This window comes from Lepus europaeus, chromosome 17 (genome assembly GCF_033115175.1).
Source record: "Lepus europaeus isolate LE1 chromosome 17, mLepTim1.pri, whole genome shotgun sequence".
Classification (NCBI taxonomy): Eukaryota; Metazoa; Chordata; class Mammalia; order Lagomorpha; family Leporidae; genus Lepus; species Lepus europaeus.
The window spans coordinates 31412374-31431511 of record NC_084843.1 but is presented as its reverse complement, the minus strand read 5'-3'; the positions used below and the strand labels follow the sequence as shown (position 1 = coordinate 31431511).

The 19138-nt window shown below is 55.7% G+C and overlaps 1 pseudogene; it reads right to left on the bottom strand.

The window, feature by feature from the left end:
* Positions 1–458: 458 nt before the first annotated feature.
* Positions 459–18028, bottom strand: LOC133775771 (large ribosomal subunit protein eL27-like; annotated as a pseudogene).
* Positions 18029–19138: the final 1110 nt, after the last annotated feature.

Sequence of the window (19138 nt, the reverse complement as noted above, 5' to 3'; positions counted from 1 at the left end):
GTTCTGGGGTATCCTCCTTGCAGCCATGATGTCAGTGGGCTGACCTCTCATGGGGCGCACTGGGGACGTCTGGCTGGGCCCACTGAGCCAGGGTGGGCTGCCATGCTGGGCCACCTTTGATGGGTTACTTCCCCTCTGGCTCAAAGCCTCACTGGTGGGTACTGAGGAGTTTCTGCTTCCTCGTTAGGCTGAGACTTGCTGAGCAACCCTGTACCTGGCACTGCGCCAGGACCCCTGCGCCGGGCAATCTGATAAGGCTTGTCTGCTGCCACTCTCTCTGGTGCTGTTAGGGGGTCTCTGCCTGTAGCCGGTGTCACTGGCCTGGCCACAGCTGTCCATGTCAGCCGCCCAAACGGTCCGCGGACTGAGGGTAGAGGGGAACACCTACCACCGGCAGGGAAGGGCGCTTGGGCTCTGGTGCTTGTTGGTCCCTCGCCCCCACCCCCAAGCAGCGCAGCTCACCAGCAGGGCCCGGGGACCTCCTCCAGGTCGCACTGCAGCAAGTGGTGGAGGTCACAGGTGTTCTGACTCCAAGTCCTGTTTTCTTGGGAGGAGTGCTCATTCTTTCCTTGCTTTTTAAAATGTTTTTAATGACTGGAACAAAAAGTATCTGAAACACCAGTTTCTGGAAGAACCCCTTGTTTTTGCAGGTCTTGTTCCTCCCTTTGAACTTGGCCTTGGCCTTCCACTGGGCCTTGTGTCTAAGAGCAGGGCTCTGCAGACATCCTTGTTGACTGCGTTTTGTCCAAGGGAGTAGCCCCAGAGCACCTGGTAGGTCTTGGTCTTTGACTTGGTCTCTGACCTCTTGCCGATGTTCTTCTTGCCCATGGATGTAAAGTGACTGTCACTTTACCGGGGTGGTGGTCAAGCCCAGCCACCAGAGCATGGCTTTAGGGCCATCAGAGGCGCCATCAGCAGTGTTCTTCACAACGACAGCTTCGCGTCCCGAGTCGCATCGGGCTAGGACCAGCACCACTTTTCTGGGTTTTTGAATTTGCGCATTTCGCAAACACTTGGGCCCGTGGCAAAAAGGAAGCTATTTTTGTCTGCTCTGTGTGGAAAGATCTAAAGTTGTCAAGACGGCACCAAGAGCCAGGTGTCACTGGGCAGGGAAGGTGGGGCCCCACTTGCTCCTGGTGAGATCGTGCTCTGGGCTCAGGCTGGGGGAGGTCGCTGACCCTGGCACTCAGCAGTGTCCAGTGATTTTAAGTATGAATGAGTGGCTGCACATCCCTGTGCCACAAGATGCACCTGTGTGGGCCAGGGACAGGACGAGGGGTCCAGGTACTGACCAGGAGGGTCTGTCGCTAGGGGAGCCTCCAGGCCCAGGACAGCAGCTGGGAGGCCAGCGTTCTGAAGGCTGTGCTCAGATGGGGCCTGATTACTGTCCTTGAGGAACCAGAGCCACCTGACCTCGCAGCTGCAGAAGGCAGGCTGGGCCCTGGGAAGCTGGTTTTGGGTGCTGTCATGGCTAGAACGTTCTAACAGTGAGGTAATGAGCTCTGCTCTCTGAATGGTCTTCTGCAAGGGCGTGGCAGCCCCCAGCACCTCAGTCATCAGAACCCCCAAGGAGCTTGCTTATAATAACAGGCTCCCGAGTCCGACAGCTTCCTGGGTGGGCCCTCGGCTCTGATTTTGGGTGCCAACCTCAGGGGGCTCCCCTCACGTGGCCACAGAGGGGATGAGACAAGGAAACAACCAACAAATGGACAAACCAAGCCCCCAGGAGACCCCCATGAATGGAGGCTTAATCAGCAGGCACAGCCGTTGCCATAGACCCTGGACAAGCGGCTTCCTGGGAGGCCACCGAGGAAACTCGTGCCAGGAATCGTGGCGTTTGGGATGAAGGTGCCCCAAGCGTTTGGGTGTCTTTTGAGAAAACAGAGCAGGAAGCCTTCAACAAGCCAGGCTGATCCTGCCGGCTAGTCCAGTTCACGCTTGGCCCCTGAGGAGGGGGCCTGGTGCAGCGGGAGGGGCACAGTCATGGGCAAATCCAAAGCCCTGGTCACACTCCAGTCCGCCTCGCTGGCTGTGTGACTTTCAGCTGTTCTCTTACCCTCTCTGGGCCTCCCATTTGTAAAGTGAGGGAGTTGGGCAAAGGCAGAGAGACAGAGAGGTCTCTCATTTGCTGGGCCATGCTTCAGCAGCCAGAGCTAAGGCAGGCTAGAACCGGGAGCTGGGATCTCATTCTGTGTCTTCCACGTGGGTGGCAGGGACCCAAGAACTTGGCCTTCCCCCTGCTGCCTCCCAGGGTGTGCGTTAGCAGAAGCTGGAGCTGAGAATGGAGCTGAGACTCAAACCCGGCAGCGTCCCGACTGCTGTGCCGGTCGCCGGTCGCCGGCCGTGGGACTTGGGCTCTTTCACTCTCCTTGGCCTGACAGGTCGCAGCGCCGCAAAACAGCAGAAGCCGCGAGAGTTGCGTGGTTGCTGGCATCAAGCCCTGTTTGGACCTGTTTGTTTGCGGTGGAGCCCCTCCTCCTCATTTGCTTCCCGCGCAGAGGCCTGTGCCGCTCACTTGTAATTCCCTGTGTGTTGGAAGCATGGTTGGTCTGGCGCGTTAGGCGGGGGCTTCCCAGCCACGGAGCCAGGACAGCTGCTGGGGAGGGAAGGTGTGACCATGAGGGCATGCTCAGGCGCGAGGACCAGCCGGGGGCTGCTGCAAGGTGGGGGCCTCTTTGGAGGGGGACTGAAGCTGGCAAAGCTGCCAGGAAGCGAACAGACCCTGCCTCAGGGCTGGCACTGGGGCAGAAGCGGGGAATCTGGGTTAATTATTACAAAAGCTGCCCCAGCGCCTCCCCAGGAGGGTGTGGCCTCTGAGGAGTTCCGTGGCTGGCTGTTAGGACACAGGACCCCTCTGAAGGCAGAACTGGGGTCCAGGATGAGCGAGGGCAAGGAGGCGTAAGTGCTGTGTGCTGAGGGTACGCCCAGGGCCGGGCGGCGTGTCACAGGGATTCTGACTCTCCTGAAACCCGTGTGAGGGGACCTCACCACCCCCAGTCTACAGACGCGGACAGCAAGGCTCCCAGGCGCACCACAGTGGAGGGGCAGAGCAAGAGATGAACGTGGGTCCGGCTGGGTCTCGAGTGCACAGGGCTCCCTCTTCTGTTGCAAGTGCCGTTCTCCGAGAGCATCACAGCTCCACCAGGCCCTGGCCCTGCCTCTGTCTGACCAAGGGCAGAGGAGAGTACACAGAAAAGAACACGGACAGAGGAAATGCGATTGAGGAGAAAACCGCCCCAGAGAAATCAGACATACCCTAGGGTGTCCCGAGGGGCCGAACCTGAGACCTACCTGGTTGTGAAACTGGTGGCTGGGGAGGCTGAGACAAATAAGCCCTGGCCCTGCCCTTGACCTTGAGCCTGTGCTGTGTGGGAGGCTGGCTCAGGGCCTGCTGCCATGCCTCATATTCCCCAGGAGGAGGGCAAAGTGGCCATGCTGGAGAAATGGAGCTGAATTGTCCCTCAGAAGATGGGCTAGGGCTGTGGGACAAGACAGCTCCAGGCAGCTGGAACAGCATATGAACAGTCTCGGAAGCCCGGAAGCGTGTGTGGAGGTGGGGAAACTGGGAGTCGCTTCCTGTGGCTGAAGGGTGGGGGCAAGTGAGAAAAGGGACATAATCAGGGCCAAGCCAGACCAGGGAGTGGGGCCGGATGGGGCGGGCAGGTACCCCTGTGACTTTTCTGACTTTGGTGGACCCTTGGTTTCCTCAGCTGTAAAATGGGAAAAATAAGTCCTTTCTATAACTTTTTTTTTTTTCAGATTTTATTTATTTGAGAGGCAGAACTACAGAGAGAGGGAGAAAAATATTTTCCATCCACTGGTTTCCATCAACTAGTTCCCTACCCAAATGGCTGCAATGGCTGGGCAGATCCAAAGCCAAGAGCCAGGAGCCTCCTCCAGGTCTCCCACGTGGGTGCAGGGGCCTAAGCACTTGAGCCATCTTCTGCTGCTTTCCCAGGCCATAGCAGAGAGCGGGATCAGAAGGGGAGCAGCCAGGACTTGAACCAGTGCACATATGGGATGCTGGCACTGCAGGCGGTAGCTTTACCTGCTGTGCCACAGCGCCAGCCCCGACCACCCTATCTAAAATTGCAAACTGTCTTCCACCCCACCCAGCACTCTCCATCGCCCTTCCGTCCTCTAGACCCCGGCTCAGCATTGACCAGCTGCTAATGTGTTTTTCTGTTGTCTAGTGCTTGTCATGCCCATTGGAATATAAGCCCATGATGGGGCCTGCATTGTGGATGCTGCTGCTCCTTGTGACGACCCATATCAGAGTGCAGGTTCAAGTTCCAGCTGTTCCACTTGCAGTCCAGCTCCCTGCTAATGTGCCTGGGAGGGCAGTGGAGCCCTCCAGCCCTGTGGCAGACATAGAGGAAGCTCCTGGCTTTGGGCTGGTCCAGCCCTGGCTGTGGTAGCCACTAATGTCTACAAAGGAAGTGAACCAGGTAGTGGAAGATATCTCTCTCTCTCTCTCTGCCTCTGTTTTGCTTTTTCTGTTACTTTGCCTTTCAAATAAACCTTTAAAAAAGACTAGAAGTCCCCAAGGGCAGGCTCCTTTCAGTTTGGTGCCCGCTGCACCTGCAGCATGTGGCTCAGCCCTGGTGCTCAGTAACATGTGTTGTTAGGCTTGTGCTATTGCTTCTGGGGCACGGAGGGCAGGCTGGGCCAGCACGAGTCCCATGGGCTGTGGCTGCCTCACGACCCGGGTCTCCAGGTTGCTCTGCCTCTTAGCAAAGCCGTCTCCTCCAGTCTCCCCACGTCTTCGGCAGCCGCCCGGGAGCTGCAGGCTTCTAGCTGGCTGCCTCGCCCCTCCCTGCAGGCCCTTGGCTGTCTCTGGGTTACCTCCCTGCCAGGAGTGTATGGGCGGGGCTTGGGGGGGTGACGGGTGGGGGTGGGGGCTGGCAGCCCTGTGACACCTCATTCCGGAAGAATTTCCCCGGTTCCCAAAGCAGTCCCGTGCCTGGGAGCCCCTGAGCCTGGGGGGCCTGACCTGGAGCCTGGGAGCAGGCCCAGCTGTTGTGTTGTCCCAGCAGCTGCCAGGCCTTTCTGAGGCTCCTCTCAAAGCCTTCCTGACCTGGAGCCTCCTGCCGCAGGCCGGGCCGCAGCTCCTAGATCCCTGGGCTGTGTGCAAGCGCGGAGGAAGTACTGGGGCCACCTGGTTGCCCTGCTGGGCCCAGCCCCACATCCCTCCCCCCCCCCCTTTTTAAAGATTTATTTATTTATTTGAAAGAGTTACACGGTGGAGGGGGTGGTTTCCATCTGCTGGTTCACTCCCCAGTTGGTCGCAATGGCCAGAGCTGTGCTGATCTGAAGCCAGGAGCCAGGAGTTTCCTCCGAGTCTCCCACGTGGGTGCAGGGGCCCAAGGACTTGGTTCATCTTCCACTGCTTTCCCAGGCCATAGCAAAGAGCTGTATTGGCAGCGGAACAGCCGGGACTTGAACCGGCACCCATATGGCATGCCAGCACTGCAGGCAGCAACTTTATCCGCTATGCCACAGTGCTAGCCCCTAGCCCCTCTTCCTTTAGGGGCACTGCCAGAGCCACCCTTGGGTGCCTCTGAGACTCCCGCCCCTCCCGATAGCCCCAGGTCTCAAAGCTCATTGGCCTCGTGTCCCGCGTGCTTATTGCCTGGCCTGCTGCTGTCCCGACGGTGCAATGCGTTGCCTGCTGTTGTGTCCCGTCTCAGGCTGGCAGGGGCAAGGTTTTGGAGTGGGCTAGATTTTAGCCTCTGGATTCCCACTTGGGGGCTGAGCACTCACGGGGAAGAGGGCCAAATCAGGGATCAGGCAGTTAGGGGCTGGGATCCTGACTTCACGGATTAGCTGTGGACCCTGGGCAAGTTGCCAGGGATCCACCTGCCTCCGAGGGTGCTGTAGGGATTGCGTGAGATGCTGTCTCTGAGGCCATTAGCGTGGGGCCCGGCATGGGAGTGGGCTGGCTGCCCCGGGCTGCAGGGACTGCTGCTTTTCCTGCCGAGGGCTCAGCTGTTGGCACTGACCAGCTAGCCCAGGCCTGGCTGAACCACACAGGAGCCGGCTGGCCCTTTGGACCCTACCCTGGGCGCAAGGCAAGGACGCCTCTCTGGAGCCCCAGCTTGTGGCTGGCTAGGGATCTGCATGCAGAACCTGGTCCCCCAGCTTGCTCTTTCTGCCCGACCGCGCAGGGCCCTGATGGAGTGGGGCCCTGAGCCTGGGAGTCCCTGCCTGCTGGGTGTGGCAGCTCCTCTGACACTCAGCGACTTCGGCTCCCTAGGGGCCCCACCAGCACCCTGATTCCCTGCAGTCTTGGGAGGGAAGCGACTCTAAGAGACACAGCTGAGCAGCTGCGAGACACAGGAATTGAGAGTCTCACGGGGTCAGGCCTAGGGGAGCTCCTGGGGTTATGGGGCCACTCCCTCTCTGTTAATGACGAAGAGCCCCGAGTTCCAGAGGGGGCCTGTGACTTGTCTCATGTCACACAGCCAGTTGGGAGTCAGTTTCCTAACTCCTCACTAGGCCCTTCCCCATTGCCTGCTGCTGTGACTCCCGAAGGGTGGGTGCTGGCTCATTTCCTGCCTCCAGGTATTGGCCTGCCCCCCCAATTCCAGGTCACGTCAGAGACAGCCCACAAGGAGGTGTGGACACAGCAGGGGCCATGAGGATTAGGGTGAGCTCTGATTGTAAGAGCAGCCTGGAAGGCTGGCCTCCAAGGCTGCTGGGACTCTCCTCAAAATCCCATGTCTTAAACTCTCTGATGGCCCATGAGGCTTTGTGCCCTCCCCAGCGGGAAAGGAAGGGCTGCAAGGGGTTCCTGTGTGCTCTGTTTAGCTCTGACACTGGCTTCCGATGTTTGCATTGTTGGCTGCAGGCCACAGTCCCCCTGATTTTCATTCCAGGAGCTGTGGGAGCCAAGTCAGTTTCAGAGGCCATAGACGGGATCCCTGGGGTCACCCGTGTCCTGTCCAGTGCTCACAAGTGGAGCCTCTGCTGGCTGTGTCCCCCGACCCAGCCACACGCTCACCTCCCTCGACCTGCTGGAGGCGAACTCATCCATCTCTGAGACCCCAGCAGGCCCTCTCCCTGGGGACTGTGTTTTTCTGCAAACCCAGCACAGACACTCACAGACTAGGCTTATCTCTGCAGTCAGGGCCTGTGCCCACCCTGGCGACAGAAGGCTGGAGTTTGGCTGGGCTCTCCTGCCCGGAAAGCAGAGCTCCCAGAAATCTCACACTGCCACAGCTGCAGTGTCTGCCTGGGAGCCACTGCCGTCTTTGCACAGCGCTTCCTGTTGGCTCCTGTGGGGAGCTGCCCCTCAGAGCCAGTCAAAACCTTGGCACTCCAGGGGTCCGGCTGCCGATCCAGCCAAGTCCCCGCGTGTCTCCGTGTGGGGCTCGGAGCTGACACGCAATGCACGCTCACCACAGAGCCTGGGCCAACAGCCAGCGCACCACCCTGTCTCCAGGTGACCTCTGGCCCTCACATTGACCCCAGCCTGTTGGTAGAGTCTCCAGGCATGGCTTAAGATGAGCTTAAGCCCTCGGGATGGCATCCCGCTCCTCCCGTTAGGAAACTGCTGCCCAACCTCAGAGCTTTCTCAGGGAGGAAATGGTTCCTGCCACTAAGCCTAAAATTCCCCGGGATTCACCTTCCTCCATTTCCCGTAATTATCCCTCCCACGCCGTCCCAACACTTCCCCTCCCTTGTGGGCTTCACACCACGTTCAGCCTCCCACGGGATTATCCCATCCCATTTCACTTGGCAAGGCCTGAGTGTGGGCCTTGTCATCTGTTGTAATTATTCCATCTCCCCCGTTCCTGCATTGTTCCAGACACTTTATGTCTGAACATCCTCCAATTTGGGGTATTTTTCTGGAATGCTGTTTGCCAAGTACCCAATGCCACAGCCAGGAAAGATCTCATTAGGAGTGGGGAGAGAGTGGGCGTGTCCCCACAGAGCAGAGTTGTGATCTGCCACCTCCTCTCTCCCAGCATGCCCAGGGCCGCCCAGGCACAGCCTGAAGACAGGGCGCGATTACCAAGTCCTTCCTGGGCACAGAGAGGTGGGCAGTGCCCTCTCTGAACCGGGACATGAGTTAGAATCTGCGTGTCAGGGTCAATGTTGTGGTGCAGCAGGTTAAAGCCCTGGCCTGAAGTGCAGGCATCCCATAAGGGCGCTGGTTCTAATCCTGGCTGCTCCTCTTCTGATCCAGCTCTCTGCTATGGCCTGGGAAAGCAGTGAAAGATGGCCCGAGTCCTTGGGCCCCTGCACACATGTGGGAGATCTGGAAGAAGCTCCTGGCTTCAGATTGGCGCAGCTCCAGCCATTGCGGCCAACTGGGGAGGGAACCAGGACTTGAGTTTGAATCTGCGTGTCTCCGTCTCTGCCTGCTTTCACTAGCCTATTCACTCAGCAAACATTTGTGAAGGACGGGCCCTGTGCCAGACCTGGAATCAGCAGTGGGGAGCGCTGGTAAATGGAAGACAGGGGCCCTGCCTGCAAGGAGCTTACATTCAAGTCACGGAAAGACAACAACGTGGCAGACTTATGTGGATGGTGGAGGGGACCAGGGGCCAGGGAGGAACCAGAGGCCAGGGAGGGAGAGGAACTGAGCGGCTGTGGGAGGGCGTGGTCAGGGAGCGCTGAGCAGGTGGCGTCAAAGCTGAGCTCTGAAGGTAGGATGGACCCTGCCCAGGAGAGCTGTGGGGCGTGGTCCTCTGCAAAGGGGCAGGGAGCGTGCATCTCTGGATGAGAAGGAGCCAGCTGTGTGGCCACATGGGTGCAGGTCGTGTGCGAGGGTGCAGGTTGCAGCGGCTGGGTGGCCACCCAGGGAGAGCGCCCATGTAAATGTGAGTGCCTGGATTTCCCGCCGACTCCGGATGAGACATGAGTGAGGGACTGAACTTGGTCCAGCCTCCGTCCTCTCCTTGTTGAAACCGAGACAGTATTTTTACCTCCCTAACTTGTTACAAAGCTGCAGGGAGCTCCATAGATCAAGTAGCTATGCCTTGCACCTCCGTGGATCAAGTAGCTCGAGTAGCTATGCCTTGCACAGGGCAGGCCCTCCCGAAAGGGGGAAGCTCTTTCTCTTTTTAATATTTTCACACCCAGTCCCTCAAGGAAAAGCAAGCTAGAGTCTGGCTTGCTCTCCATCTCACCTTGACCCCTCACCTCCCGAGGAGGGGCTCTCCCCATTTGTGTGACACCCAGAGTAGCTGGGGGCAGTTGTCTGAGCCCCATGGCTGCGCTCTGCAGGTGCCACGTGCTGAGGTGGCGGGGAGGGCTCTGTCCCCTCGCTGGGCTGGCACAGGTGCCGCTGTCTCATGTGTGTTCTCTCCCCCTTTCTTTAAGATTGCATGGGTACCAGACCGTGTTCCTGGAAAGTGTGCAAAGGCTGAGGAACAAGAGCGGGGAGAACACCTGCGCCCACCACTCAGCCTCACAACAGGGATGTCTCCTTCCCACCTGGGGGTCCCCCGTACCCTGGTCCCCAACGCTGCCTAGAATGAAGCATTTTCTTGAATTTTGTATTTATATTTTTCTTTCCTGTTTTTTTTTTTTATGCCTTTCTCTGTGGTTTTGTACTTCTGTTTACACACTGAACCACATACTGTTTTCGTTTTTGCATGTTTTGGAACTTGATGTCAGTGCAGGCATCCTCTGTCACCTTAGGCCTTTTTGGTTCTGTTTTTTTTTTTTTTTTTTTTTTTTTGGAGCCATTCCTGTTGTTAACTGCTATATAGTATTCCATGATGGGAACAAATTATGCTTGAATTATTCATCCTCTGGTCTGAGAATAGACACACAGGTGCAGTGTATGCGTCTTGTTGGGGGATTCCTGGGTTGTGCCACAGGCTGAATGTTTTTCCCAAGTGGCTGTAGCTGCTGATAATCCTGGCAGCAGAACCGTCGTGTTGGTGTTACTCCACGGCCCTCTTGAAGCATGCATTGAGCCTTTTTATTTATTTATTTGAAAGGCAGAGTTACAGAGAGAGACAGAGAGAGTGCGATCTTCCATCCACTGGTTCAGTCCCCAAATGTCCACAACAGCTGGTGTTAGGCTGATTCAAAACCAGGAGCCAGGAGCTTCATCCAGGTCTCCCACGCAGGTGCAGGGGCCCAAGTACTTGGGCCATCTTCTGCGGCTTTACCAGGCACATCAGCAGGGGGCTGGATCAGAAGTGGAGCAGCCAGGACTCAAACCCATATGGGATGCTGGCACTGCAGGCAGTGGCTTTACCCACTACGCCACAACACCGGCCCGAGCCTTTTTGTTTTTATGAAATTTTATTTACATATGAGTGAGAGAGAGCAAGTACTTTTCTATTTGCTGGTTTACTCCCCAAATGCCTACAAAGGCTGAGGCTGGGCCAAGGTTGAAGCCAGGAACTGGGAACTTGATCCAGGCCTGCCAAGTGGCTGGGACCCACCTACTCAAGCCATCTCTGCCGCCTCCCAGGGTGTGCATTGGTAGGAAGCTGGGGTCAGGAGCTGGAGCTGGGACTCGAACCCAGGTACTCCAGTGTGGGAGATGGGCATCTGTGCCTAAGGAGCCTCTTGTCCCCACCTGTGGATCTTTCTAATTTTAGGAGGTTGTCGTTGTGCCCGTCTTGATTTTCTAGTGTGTTTCCCCCAAAGCAGCCGGGTCTTGTTTTGTGGAGGTCGGGGTTGCTCCTTCTTCAGAGTTTGTTCCATGCCCACATTCTCCCTTCTTGTGGTGGCTCGGGACAGGACCTCCCTCCTCTGCCGAGCCTGGGCCCTTCCCCCTCTCTCCTTCCCTTCCTTGTTGTCATCTTCAGTGTCCCCGGGTTTGTGATTTCCAGATTTTGTGAATGAGCTGGGTGGCGCTGAAGACAGGGTTGGCCACAGACACAGTCTGGCTTTTTTCAACCTCTTCTTCCTTTCCCTGGAGTCTGAAAATGATAGACAGCTTCCTGGCTTCCTTCCCTTGTACCCAGAAGTGGCCATGTGACCCAGTCCTGGCCAATTAGATATAAATGGATATCTGCTAGGAGGCTGAGAAAGATTTATCTTCCCAAGAAGGGAAGTAGGCTTTCCACTTTCTACCTGTTGTGGATGTTTACATATGGCAGTGTGATGTTTGGCACTGCAGCAGCCTTCCTGTAACCATGAGGCAGTAGGTCTGAGAATGAGAAGTCAGTGTGTTCTGGTTGTTGTAGAAAAGGGATGGACAAAGCCTGGGGTCTTGGGGTCATTGGTGAGCTGTTGGGCTAACCCTGTAGCTGCACCCTCCAGGCTTCTTGTTATGTTAACTGTATGCCTTTACCACTCAAATGATGTTAGTAGGATAACCTATTTGCTGCTGAAATGTCCTGACTGATGGGTGCCTTTGTATGCATCCTATCTCTTGCTTTTTCTGTTGTTCTGTTCGCTGGATTCTTTTGGACCCTCACTGACTGCACTTTTAAAGACTCAGCAGTGTAATTCCAGTTCCTCTTGAACTTCCTGTAAGAGCTGGCACGGTGGTCCACTCGTCTGGAGGGCTGCTCCTCCCTTGGCTTCTGTACTGTCCCAGGGCTGCGGGTCTCCAGCTACTGTCCTCTGACGCCTCCTCCCCATGAGCTGCCTGTGCTGGACACCTGCTGCAGCCAGGGTTCACTCTACTGCTTTTACAATACTCCTGTGACTTAAGTAGTAGTGTCCCATCTTCATGGGTGTGGAGCCAAGGCTCACAGGGGCTCATTAACTTGCCCAAGGCCATACAGCTGGAAGCAACACAGCCAGGGTTGGAATCACGGTGTCTTCAACTTCAGTGTTGCCCAAGGTTAGACTGTCAGGACTCTTCTCTAGCTCCCTTTAACCCCCGCCTAGGATCAAATGACTCACCCTCATGGCACCAATTAGGAGTTTTATGGAGACTCTGCTCCAACTTTCCCTACGTGTGCTCTCATCTCGGTCCTGAGCAGTCATGGGAGCTGCTCTTCTCCCTGGACAGCGGCATGGACTTGACCTGATCTCCTTTGTGCCTTTGTACCGTGGCAGCTGCCAACCACAGAGAGGAGTGGATGGTCCTGCATCAGTTTTGTCTTCCCCCTTCTTCCTCTCAGGTCCTTCGTCAGGCAGCAGCCTCGGGGGATTCCGTTTAAGCTGTTCCTGTCATCTGTCCCTTTAACAAGCCCAGCACTGGACTAGCACAGTGGCACCTCACTGCCCTCCCTGCTCCGACCCTTCCCCTGCTGATCCACCTCTGTGGCTGCCCCCAAACCAATGGCTCCAACAGATTTCTTTCTTCTTGGTCCCATTGTTTTGTCTCCCCATAGGCTCCCCATGGCCCAGGAGACCAAATCTTGGCTTCTATGGCTCTTCATGGCCTTCCTTCCTTTCTTTTAAATATTTATTTATTTGAAAGAGTTACAGAGAGAGAGAAAGAGAGAGGTCTTCAGTCTGCTGGTTCACTCCCCAAATGGCTGCAACGGCCGGAACTGGGTTCATCAGAAACCAGGAGCCAGGGGCTTCTTCCTGGTCTCCCACGTGGGTGCAGGGCCCAAGCACTTGGGCCATCTTCTACTGCTTTCCCAGGCCATTAGCAGAGAGCTGGATTGGAAGTGGAGCATCCGGAACTCGAACAGGTGCCCACATGGGATGCTGGCATCGCAGGCGGCGGCGTTACCCGCTGTGCCACAGCCGGCCCCTGTCCTTGCTTCCTGACAGAGTGGTCCAGGCTAGCAGCAGGGCCCGCTGTTTTCAGGCACTCCTTCCTCGTCCTTGACTCCCAGCTGCCCATTCACGCATCCTCCCCTCTGACCTCACCGTGGTCGCCAGAACCCCGGACGTCCCCTCCTCAGCGTGTTGCTGTCTGTGTATGGTGTCTAAGCTGGCTTTCCCAGACAGGACCATGAAGTCCTCTAAGGATCAGAACCAGGCCTCTCTGTGCGTGAGGCTCAGTGTTGGGGAACTGAATGGAGGTGGCCCCTTTCCTGTGACGCACCCTCCTTGCGTGTGCAAGTGTTGACCAAGCACCTGTTACGTCCCAGGTACTGTTCTAGGTGCTGGGAATGCAGCGGAAGGGGCTGACGGTCTAACGAGTACATTTTAGAAAGTCTGATTGCTATTGTAGGGCAGGCATAGGGCGCTCAGACCAGGGGCGCCTAACCGTGGCTGTGGTGGCCAGGAAGCTTCCTCCAGTGCTGACGTTTGAGTGTGGCTCCTTCCCATTTGTGCAGCCAACCGGATGAGGTCACGAGTTGGGCCTTTAAGAGGTGACTGTGCCGTGAGGGGTCCTGCCCTGTGTGAAGCAGGCACTGTGCAGGGTAGGGCTCTCGGGGATGCGGCACTCCTCTCCCCTGCAGAAGGCAGCACCAGGGCGCCAGCTGGGAAGCAGACGAGCGGCCCTCAGCAGCACCTGAGCCTGTGGGCCTCCATCCGTACCCCAACCCCAGAGCTGTGAGAGGTGAGCTTCTGTTCTTTGTAAGCTCCCCAGTCTCAGGTATTTGATTACAGCAGCATAAAACGGACTCAGATACCATGGGAATGAATTGTTTACAAAAGATTTATTTATTTATTTGAAAGTCAGAGTTACTAAGAGAGGGAGAGAGAGAGAGAACATGCTTCTATCTGCTGGTTCACTCCCCAAGTGGACGCAAAGGTCAGGGCTGAGCCGGGAGCCAGAGCTTCACCTCCCACGTGGGTGGCAGGGACCCATACACTTGGGCTGTCTTTCGCTGCCTTTCCCAGGCCATCAGCAGGGAGCTGGATTGGAAGCGAAGCGACCGGGACACAAGCAGGTGCCCATATGGGATGCAGGCATCACAGGCTGCAGGTTAACCTGCCACGCCACAGCGCCAGTCCCAGGAAGTGAGTTTTACATTGAGACCTGAAGACCTTTGTCAGGTAGAGAAGAGGCAAATAGGAGGGAACATGAGCAGAAGATCCGGACGTGAGGAACAAAATGGCACTTTTGAGGGACTGAGAAACAGTCGCCTCTGGCTGCAGCTGCCGTGCCGGGTGCGAGGAGGGGCTGGGAAGGAGAGGCAGGGGCCGGACGGGTTCAGGAGAAATCGGGGCCTGGAGGTTGTGACTTTGGTGAGGACGGGCTGGCATCTGTTGGGTAAGGAGGCAACAGGTACAGGGAAACCCTTGAGGTCAGGAGGGATGGCTGGGCCGCAGGCAGGGAGTGGGAGGCGGCTGTGGAACTTGGAATGCTGTGGAGCCTGCCCTGTGACCCGGCCACTGTTCAGGAATTCCACAAGCTCTGTGGGGCCAGTCGGGCAGAGCACAGTAAGATACACGCTGCCGAGAGGTGTCTGGAAGGCTGTGGCTGTGGCTGTGGCTGTGAGATGGCTCAAGGAAGCTTCCTGGGACTCATGGACTTCGAGACGCACCTGTAAGATGGGGCTCCTAGTGCTGGAGTCCACAGAGCCCGGAGTGGTTCCCAGGACACAGCAGGTGCTTGAGTGTAGCCCGTGGCTAAGGGCCTCTGGCTCTGCGCGCGGCTGGGCCCGGCTACGCCAGGGGGAAGCGGCTCTGCTTCTCCTTCCCACAGCAGGAGCTGCCCTGGGAAAGGGTGTTCCTTCCCAGACTCCACCACCCTAAGCAGACAGCAGCTGGAGCCGCTTGTCCAAGCCTGCGACGCCGGCAGGGAGGCCTGGACTGAGTCCTCCATCTGTCATAGTGCCTCCCGCCTGGCTCGGAAGAACTCTGTCGTCGACACAAATTCTCACGTCTCCTCCTTCCCCTGGAACAAACCAGATGCAAAATGATTCTAAGAGGCTCTCAAAGAAACCAGTTTTTCTGTCTCTCCTTTCTGGAGAATTGTGCTGTCATTAATTCAACAAGTATCTATTGAGCCAGGCATTTCTAGGCATTTGGGATGCTTCAATGGGTGAACACAAATAGAGACCCCTGCCTGGGCTTACACTCAGCAGGCAAGACAAACAGAAGTGTCATGGGTAAATTACAGAGCTCGCTGGAAAAGGTAGTGAGTGCTACAGAGAAGGAAAGAAAGGGCACTAGGTCTGTTGTTCTCCTTTCTACAGTCCACCCACCAGAGTGGGAAGGAGGCTGAGTGGCATGGCGGGGGCAGACATGGACGGACATCGCCTCTGCTTCTTGCTGTACATCTTTTGCCCAGGTTGGAATCTTAAGCTAATTGCATGTAGGTCTTTGATGAAAATAAAAATTAAGCCCAAATGGCGATGCAATTATATTGGGAGGTGAGGGTGGCATTGTGAGCCAGGTTCTCTTCTGTCACCACGGAAAACAGGACAAGGTTTCTAAAGTTAATAAATCAAGCCGTGGAAGTTCAGGCATATAATTTAACGGCGTAAAAGTAACTAGCAGAAGAATTGAAAGCAAACACTAAGAGAATGAAAAGTCATTTCTTCTGGAGAAAAATGACAGGGTGGGGAAGGCATGGGGTAGGGCAGGTGAGGGACTCTTGTCATAAGCCTTTTTGTGTGTTTGGATTTTAAAGTCACAGCCTTGTGTTACATACTGGTTACAGAAATCCTGCTGAAAGCCTGGCGGGGGGAGCCTATGGTTGGGCGAGGGACCCGGAGGGCTTCCGTGGGGAGTGGGGAGGTGGTAGAGCCAGCACATCCGTCTCCTTCATCCAAACCCACTTTCTTGCATTTGTTTTACAGATCTGACATCACTCAAGGTTTTGTTTGAACAAAAGGTTCCGCAGCTAAAATTGGTTTGCACTCCATGATGCCTTTTGGCTCTCATAATTAATGATGCTTTATAAGCACCTGTTACCCTTTATGCCTGTGCCTATTAACTCCCTGAAATAATCTGCTTCGTTTAGTCAGAGGCTTGCCGTCTTCCTCGATGGCCGTGGTGTGAGTGATGGGTGAGTCCGCTGTCAGTCTGTATGGGGCAGAAGGACGACCACAGCTTGTCCATCAGAACTGCTGCTTCAGGGGGCCCGTGGGCACTCTGGCCTCCAGCACAGTGGCTGCTGTGACGACAGGTGACCCTGTGGCCAAGAGTCCTCTGATGTCCCCCCAGTACCTGCAGTCTCTCCTGGTGGGGGGGCTGTGAATTGTGTTGATAAACTTTGCCTCCTACTCCACTTCTCTGGAGAGCAAGTGACAGCTGTGACTGTGACTGAACCTGAGACAGGAGGTGGCCCCTGTGGCTTCATCACCTCCTAGCAGCTCCACTCACAGATGTGTGTTGTGGTCTGGCTGCTCCGTTTTTAGGACCAGTCCCCTCCGTCCATGTTTCTGTCCCTCTTTCTTGAACTTGGGGCTCCAGGGGTTCTTTGCTCCCTGGCATCTTTCACACCTTCTTGTCCTTGTGCAGTGTCTTCCTTCATCTGCTCTTGGGGACGGGGGCAGGGGTGGGCAGGACCTGACACTAATCCTTAAAGGCCAAGTTCAAATGGCAAGTGGTTTGTGAGACCTTTTCTGGACCCCCAACTGTGAGGAATCTGCATGTTAGCCCTTGTTACAGATCCTGCTTGTCTTGGTCTGTTTGCTGTTGCTAAAGACATAATACCACAGACAAGAAGAGCTACAAAGAAAGCTTTATTTTTGCTCATGGTTCAGGTCCATGGTCAAGGGCCCATCCCCAGTGATGACCTCTTGCTGGCAGAGACTCTCATGGATAGAAGCAGGGAGCGTGCGAGAGACCTAACTCAACTGGTTTTTGTGGCAGACCCACCCTTGAGCTAACTCATGAACCTGTTCATCCATTAATTGCGTGATGGATTCATCCATTAGTGAGGGCAGAGCCCTTACACCTGGGAAAGGTCCCGCTTGGTCCCATCTCTTAATGGGGGTTACTGTTCAACATGAGTCTCTGAGGGCTCAGACCATGGCACCGGTCATCACTTGATCACACTTGGTGTCCCGGGGTTCGGGACAGCCGTGGTCATCCTTCTCTCCCTTGTTCACAGTACACGCTCAAAAACCGCGCACCAAGTGAGATGAAGCAGGCGTGCTGCTTAGGGACTCCTGCCAGGCCCGGAAGAAATGTCCCCGGGGAGATCTCCAGGGAGGCATCCCCATAAATCTTTTCCTGTTTTCCTCTTGAAAGACCTGATTTGGAAGAGTCGGGGAACATCTAGAGAGAGCCTCCTGTGCCTGAGAGGAGGGGAGGGAGAAAGGTAGTCCTGCCGTCTGCAGGTGGAGAAGTGAGGCCCAGAGCGCCTGAGACTTGTTTATGATCGCACCAGGGACGCAGCCTCCGGCCACGCACCTCCCATGGTCTGCAGTGAGCTGTGAGCTGACTGCGTGTGAGACCCTCCTGGCCGCTCGCTCTCTCCCCCTCAAGCCTTCGTGCGACGGCTTTCCTTCCAGACCCGAGTGCAGAGCACCGGCCATCTCCCCTGCATTTCCGTGGGTGCCTGCGGTTGGTTAGCCTCTCCCCAGCTCCTCTGCAGGCTGCAGTCGCTGGCTTTCCTCTCATCTCTTTCCAGATTTCACGATTTCCAAACCTTTCACTCGGTTTCTTTTCCTGGCTCCGGTCCTTTTCTGTTGGAGATTATCCAGTGCAGCCGCAGACTGGAGGATGATAACAGCGAATTAGTTAGTGGCTCTTCTTTGATGTTATTTTGTGGGCAAACTCATTAATTTATGACAAAAACATCAAAGAGCTAGGCTGTTGCATAGGGCTGGGTTGTCCCAGGGCTCCTGAAGAATAGTGATTATTCCGATTAAATCTCAAAGGCCTCTCTGCTTCCGGAGTCAGAGTCCAGGTGCCTGGAATGTGGGACTATCCCACCCCACACTCGAGTCAGCACCGGTGGAACCCTCCCCACTGCCATCGAGGGTCTCTGTCCACGGTTTCCGCTGTGATGCCCCCAAGCCTTGAGGTCTGTCAAGATTGTTGCAACAACCCTGGAGGCAATGTAGTGAAAAAAACGCTGAGGCTCTTCACGTCTCTTTCTGGTCAGAGGAGCTCGGTATTAAAAGGGATCGTTCGTGTCTGCATGGAGAATCCCAAGGCCCTCAATAGAGTCCTAGTTCGACAGTGTCAAGGGCAAGAACTTGCTCTGGGCTCCACAAGGAAGTGCCTGCACCGTGCTTGGCCCGTGGCAAGCTTTCTGTACACGCTGGTCGATGTACTTGTCGAGGAAGGTCATCTTCGTCTCTGGCTGCTGAAATCTCCTAATGAGCTCACATCAGTGGCTGGTCATCCTGTGCTTTCACTCGCCATGGGGAAGGGAAATGAGCTGTGCTCCTTGCTAAAGGCATCCCCTCTGCATGCCCTTCCTGGATCCATCTCCCGCTCGGCTGACCTATTAGGGCTTTCTACGGCAATTAATCTACTTTAATAAAAGAGATTTATTTATTTATTTGGAAGGCATAGGGGGAGGGGGAGAAAGAGAAAGGGAGAGAGAAAGAGTTTCCATATGCTGGTTCATTCCCCTAGTGCCTGCAACAGCCAGGGCTAAGCCAGGCTGAAGCCAGGAGCTGGGAGCCAGGAATTCCATCTGGGACTCCCATGTGGGTGGCAGGGACCTGAGGATTTGAGCCTTTATCTGCTGCCTTCCCTAGTGTATTAACAGGAAGCTGGATTGGAAGCAGAGTAGCCAGGACTCAAACCAGCACTCCAGTATTGGATGCAGGAATCCCAAGCAGCAGGCTTAACCCGCTGTGCCCCAACGCGTGCCCCAACCCTCTCTTGAGCTACCAGTTTCCCCCTCTACAAGACTCTTCCCATCAGCATACAAACAAGCTCTAATGTCTCCCTTCTTTAAAGACCCTCGCTGCCCCCACTTCTCCCTCACCACCACACTCATCACTGCTCCCCGTCACAGCCAAAAGCCTCTGACAAGTTGTCTCTGCTCTCCATATCTCAACTTCCTCTCTTCCATTCTGTCAAACCCAGTCCTCACACGACTGAAATAGCTCTTATCCAGGTCGTGGGTGGCCTTGCTGCCAAGTCCAGTGGTCATTTCTGGCCCTCATCTTATTCTACCTGTGAGCAGCATCAATGTAGAGGGCAACGCTCTCACTGCAGCCCTCTCTGCTTGGCTCCAGGACACCTCTCTCTCTTGGGTCACCTCCTTCACCACCACCCTCCTGGTCTTCTTTTGCCTTCTAGCCGGTAAGTGATGAAGTGTCCAGGGGCAGTTCTTGGCCAACTTCTCCAGCTATTCCACTGCCTCAATGATAGCATCATCAGTTACAGTTTTAATGCCATTCACATTCAGATGACTCTGGAAGGCATACCTCCAACTGTGCCCTGC